A 6,287-nucleotide genomic window follows, 5' to 3' on the forward strand; every position below is an offset into this window, starting at 1 on the left:
TTCTCAACTTCTTCCACCTTCTTCCTAATTCAGCCACAGTGGTCCCTGACCACTTTACATTGGTATGTGCATCTGACACATTCAGCTGCTTCTTGAACCTCTCAAGGGGCAGCCATGCCTGGGCTCCTGTTTTAAACATACCATAGCATCAATAATAGTGTCAGGCCTTGGGTGCTCCATTTGTGTTTGGTCTCAATTTGGGCCTGTAACTGGATAGCCTTTCCCTTGGGCTCTTTTCCATTTTTTTTCCAGCAGTTCTTCTAGAAAAGAAAAATTCTGAGTCAGTGTTATTGACTGTGGGATGGCAACTTCACCCCCTCCACTTGATTCCCTGTCTTTCTATTGGTAGTGGAACCTAAAAGTTCCCCCTACTCACTGTTAGATATTTTATCTATGGTCACTCCCTTGAGTCCAGATAGTCTCTTACCTCCAAGGTCTCTGACACATTCTACAGCCCCTGCCCCCACCTCTACTTCTCAAGGTTGATCATTTCCATGCCTCCTGCTGGCCATTTGGACTTCAGTCCTATACTCCCTAATAACTTTTCATATTCCCATTTCCCATCCTCTCCTACTCTCTCCTACTCAGGTCAACCCTCCTTTTGCCACCCAACAGCCATGATTGCTTTCTTCACCCTCCCAAGTTTGATTGAGTCATCTTCCTTTGAGACCTTCAGCTTCTTAAGGTTCTTGAGTTCTATGGATTGTATCCTGGGTATTCTAGACTCTTTATTTGCTCATATCCCCTGATTAGTGAGTACATGCAATGTATGTCCTTTGAGTCTGAATTACCTTATTCAGGATGCTATTTTCTAGATCCAACTATGTGACTGCAAAATTCCTTAATGGATTAGTAGTATTCCATTCAGTAAATTAACCACATTTTTCTGCAATTCTTTTCTATGTTGTGGAATGTCTGGGTTGTTTCCAGCTTCTGGCTATCACAAATAAAACTTCTATGAACATAGTGGGATCATGTGCCCTTGTGGTGTGGTGGGACATCTTTTGGGTATATGCCCGAGAGTGGTACAGCTGTGGCTTCAGGTAGATCTATTTCCAATTATCTGAGGAACCTCCATATTCATTTTCAGAGTGATTGTAACAGTTTGCAATCCCACCAGCAATGAACAAGTGTTCCTCTTTCTCCACATCTTCATATTGACATGTGCTATCACTTGAGGTTTTGGTCTTAGCCATTCTGATTGGTATAAGGTGGAGATTCAGGGTTGTTTTGATTTGCATTTCCTTGATTACTAAGAATTTCGAACATTTCTCCAAGTGCTTCTCTGCCATTACAGTTATATCTGCTATGAATTCTCTTTTTATGTCTATATCCTATTTTTTCATTGTTTTGCTTCTTCTTTTTTTGTGGTTAGCTTCTTAAGTTCTTCATATATTTTGAATATTAACCCTCTATCTGATGTGGGGTTAGTGGAAATTTTTTAACAATCTGTAGGTTGCTGATCAGTCCTATTGACTACATAACCTTTGCCTTAAAGAATCTTTCTAGTTTCATGAGGTTCTATTTATTAATTAATGTTGATCTTAGAGCCTTAGCCATTGAAGATTTGTTTAGAAACACACACTCGCACACTCACACACACACACACACACACACACTCACAGAAACACACACGTGCCAATGAGTTCAAGACTTTTTACCAATTTCTCTTATTTTATATTTAGTGTATATAGGTTTATGTGGAGATTCTTGATCCCCTTGAAGAATAGACGGTAGGAAAGAGCAAAACTCATGACTGAAATTAAACAAAGGGAAGTAATGTGAACTATAAAAGATTGTACAAAATCAAAAGCTGGTACTTTGAGAAAATCAACAAAATAGATAAGCCCATAAAGAAACTAAATAAAGGGCACAGAAATAGTATCCAAAGTAAGCAATCCCATTAAAGTCAGGAAGAAGATGAGACTGCCCACGTGCTCCCTGCCTATTCAATATAGTATCCTTAGTGTTGGCCAGTACTATTAAGAAACAAGAGATCAAGAGGTTAAATGTTGGGAAGAAGAAAGTCCGGATATCACTTTTTGCAGATGATATGACAATATACATTACCCCCCAAAATTCTACCAGAGAGCTCCTATACTTGAAAAACAACTTCAGCAAAGTGGCTGGAGTTAAATGAACTTTTCAAAATTAGTAGCCTTAATATACCTTAAGTATAAATTGGCAGAGTAAAAAAAACTAGGAAAACAACACTCTCATAATAGTGACAAATAATATATCTTGGTGTGACTCTAGCCAAGCAAGTGAGTGATATGCATGAAAAGATCTTCAAATCACTGAAGAAAGAAATTGAGGAAGACCTCAGAAGTTGGAAAGATCTCCCATACTCATGGATTGGCAGAATTGATGTAGTAAAAATGGCCATCTTACCGAAAGCAATGTACAGGTTCAGTGAAATCCCCATCAAAATACAAACCCAATTTTTCACAGAGTTAGAAACAGCAGTTCTCAAATTCATTCGGAATAACAAAAAAGGTCAAGGATAGGGAAACAATTTTTAACAATAAAAGCACTTCTTGGGGGGAATGACCATCACTGACCTCAAGTTATATCATAGAGCAGCAGTGATACAAACCACATGTTTTTGTTACAAAAATAGGAAGATTTATCAGTGGAATAGAATTGAAGTCCCAGAAATGAACCCACAACACTATGGTCACTTCATCTTTGATAAAGAAGCCTAAATCATACAGTTGGAAAAAAGACAGCATTTTCATCCAATGGTGCTGGTACACCTGGCCATCTGTATGAGGAAGAATTTAAATTGATCCATTCTTATCACACTTATCTCTTTCTAAAAATCTCAAGTCCAAGTTGATCTCAGACCTCCATATAAAGCCAGATATGGTGAATCTAGTAGAAGAGAAAGTGGTGAAGTGGCTCAAATACTTGGAAACAGGGAAAAACTTCCTGAACTGGGCTCCAATGACTTATGCTTTAAAGTCAACAATTGACAAATGGGGCCTGATAAAATTGAAAATATTTTAAGGCAAAGAACACTATCGAGAGGACAAAATAGAAACTAGCAGATTGGAAAAATATCTTTACCAACCCTACATCTAATATAGGGCTAACACCCGAAATATACAAATAACTCAGACAATAAAACCCCAGAAAACTAAATAACTTTATTAAAATGTAAAGTACAGAGATAAACAGAATTATCAATTGAGGACTCTCAAATGGCTGAGAAGCAGTTAAAGAAAAGTTCCACAACCTTACTCATCAGAGAAATGTATACCAAATTGATACTAAATTTCCACCCCACAGAAATCATAATGGATAAGATCAAAAATGCAGGTGACAGCAAATGTTGGCAAGAAAGTGGAGAAAGGGGAACATTTCTCCATTGCTGGTGGGATTTGCAAGCTTATAAAACAATTTTTTGAAATCAATCTGTTGTTTCCTTGAAAAATTGGAAATAGCTCTACCTGAAGATCCAACAATACCATTACTTGGCATATACCCAAAATATGTCCAAATATATCACAAGGATACATGCTCCACTCTATCCTTGTAATCCCTATTTATAATACCCCGAAGCTGGAAACAACCCAAAAATTCCTCAACAGAAAAATTGATACAGAAAATATGGTACATTTGTACAATGGATTACTACTCAGAGCTTAAAAACAATGATTTCATGAAATTCCAAGGCACATAGATGGAGCTAAAAATGTAATTCTGAGTGAGATAGCACAGAGAAAAGAACATACATGGTACGGACCCACTGCTCTGTCGAAATTAGCTCAAAGTCTTATAATGCCAATTTTCAACTCACATGCAATATGGAACATAGGATGAAGGAAAAACAAGGTATAGATGCTTCTGTCTTGCTTGAAGGGAAAATAGGATAATTGAGGGAGGTGGAGGGAGAGGGGGACCTGAGAGGGAGACAGAAGATGAGAAAAATAAGGGTGCTGCAATAGGTACTGTAGGGCATGGGAGAGAGGTACAGATGGTCAAGAAATCAAATAAAAATATGTTGCTAGAGTATAGGGGGAGACAAGGAACTGGTGATAGCCATTGTATGATTTCCAGACAACAGGCAAACAAAGTCTCCCAGGATCAAACTGGAATGACTATAGCCAAAATGCTCAGAGGCACAGAAGGTAGAACCTATAGAGACCTCCTCCAACAGATAAGCACAGTCCCCTGTTGAGGGATGGGCCAACACAGCCCTCTCAAAATTTTTAACCCCGAAATATACATGTCGAAAGGAAGACCACGGACAAAATATGGAGCAGAGCTTGATGGCAGGGCCATCCAAGGACTGCCCCATCTGGGTATCCATCCTGTCTGCAGACACCAACCCTTGGTGTGGTCATGAGGCACTTAATGACAGGAAACTATTGTGGCTGCTTCTTGGGAGGTCTGACCAGCAACTGACCAAGGAAGGTGTGGATGTGTGGAGCTAACCATCTGACTGAGCTAAGGGACACTGGTGGAAGAGCTGATAGAAGGAATGGAGGAGCAAAGGGAAATTGCAATCCTATAGGGGAAACATCAACAACATCAGTTGGCAGCATGACTCAGTACTCCCAGAGACTAGACCAACAACCATGGAGGGAGGGAGGGATCCAGGACTCTGGATTCATATGTAGCAGAGGATGACCTTACCTGACAACAGTGGAGGGGGGAGTCCTTATTTCTGTAGAGTTTTGATGCTCCAGTGTAGAGGTATGCTGGAACAGTGGGGCAGAAGATGTTGGGTGGGCAGGAAAGTACCCTCATTGAGTCAAAGAGGAGGAAGGGGAGGGTGAATATGGTAAGGGGAGTGGTTATGGGGGGATAACTGAGAAGGGGAATTTCATTTGAGAATTAAACAAATATGATTAACAAAAAAGAAAAATGAAAACAAGAACATGGAGAAAAATGTTGATTTAGTTAGCAATTACTGTAAGTTACTTGTTACAAAGGTGGCTTACGTTTTTTATTATATAAAAATGTGAGTCTCCATTTGGGAATAAGATTGGTAAAATACTAATGTTCAGGATGTTTTACATGGAAAATAAGCAGAAAATAGACAAAAAATTTCAGAAATGTAAAGAGAGACATAACAACTGAAATGGAAGAAATTCAATAAACATCATCGGATCCTACTACAATGCCTATAGTGAACAAAACTGGAAAATCTAGGTGAAATGAATGAAATTCTAAAGAGTTACCACATATCAAAGTTAAATCAAGTGCAGGGAATATATCTAAACAGCTCAATATCCCCTTAGGAAATAAAAGACATTATTAAAACACTCCCAAACACCCCTCACCCCCCCAAAAATACCCTGGGTCAGATGACTTTAGTGCAGAATTCTAAGCGACCTTCCAAGAACAACTAATTTAAATAACACTCCTCAAACTATTCCATAAAAATAATAAAAGGAAATGTACTTAATTCATTCTATGAAGCCACAATTACTCTGATACCTAAAAACACAAAGACCCAACAAAGAAATAGAACTTCACACAATTTCACTTATAAATATCTGCAAAAATACTAAATAAATTCTGAAAAGAAATCAAAGAACACATCAAAACCATTATTCAGCATGATCAAAATGGCTTCACCCCAGGAATGCAAGGTTAGTACAATATATGAAAATCCATTAATGTTATCCACTATATAAGAAAACTCAAAGAAAAAAATTACATGATGATCTCAATAAATCCTCAAAAATTCTTTGACAAAAGATAACACTCTTTCCGGTTGAAAGTATTGGAAAGAACAGAAATTCAAGAAACATACCTACACCTAATAAAAGCAATATACAACAAACCAACAGCCAATTTAAAATTAAATGGAGAAAAACTTGAAGCAATCCCACTAAAATCAGAACATAAAGGATGCCCATTCTCTCCATATCTATTCAACATAGTTCTTCAGTACTGGTTCAAGCTAGAGCAATAGGACAACAAAAGGAGATCAAGGGAATACGAACTGTCAAAGAAGAAGTCAAGGTATCACTAATGTTATATTATTGTTAGAGTTGGGTATAAGAATTTGTATGCAAAAGAGAGAGAGAGGAAATATATTACTTTGAGAGTGAGAAAAGTAAGAAGGAACTGAGAAGTGTGGATGGAAAAACATAATATGGATGTATACTATTACAAAATTTGATTTCAATACACATATATTTAAAATAAAACTTCTTTGAAAAGGAAAGTCAAATTTAAGCGTCCTCTACAGTGAGCAACACACAGAACCTGTTGAATAAATTTCTTCTATAATATTTAAAAGGAAAGAAGTTCTATGCTGATCTTACAGA

Source organism: Rattus norvegicus, chromosome 4 (genome assembly GCF_036323735.1).
Source record: "Rattus norvegicus strain BN/NHsdMcwi chromosome 4, GRCr8, whole genome shotgun sequence".
In the NCBI taxonomy this organism is placed as follows: Eukaryota; Metazoa; Chordata; class Mammalia; order Rodentia; family Muridae; genus Rattus; species Rattus norvegicus.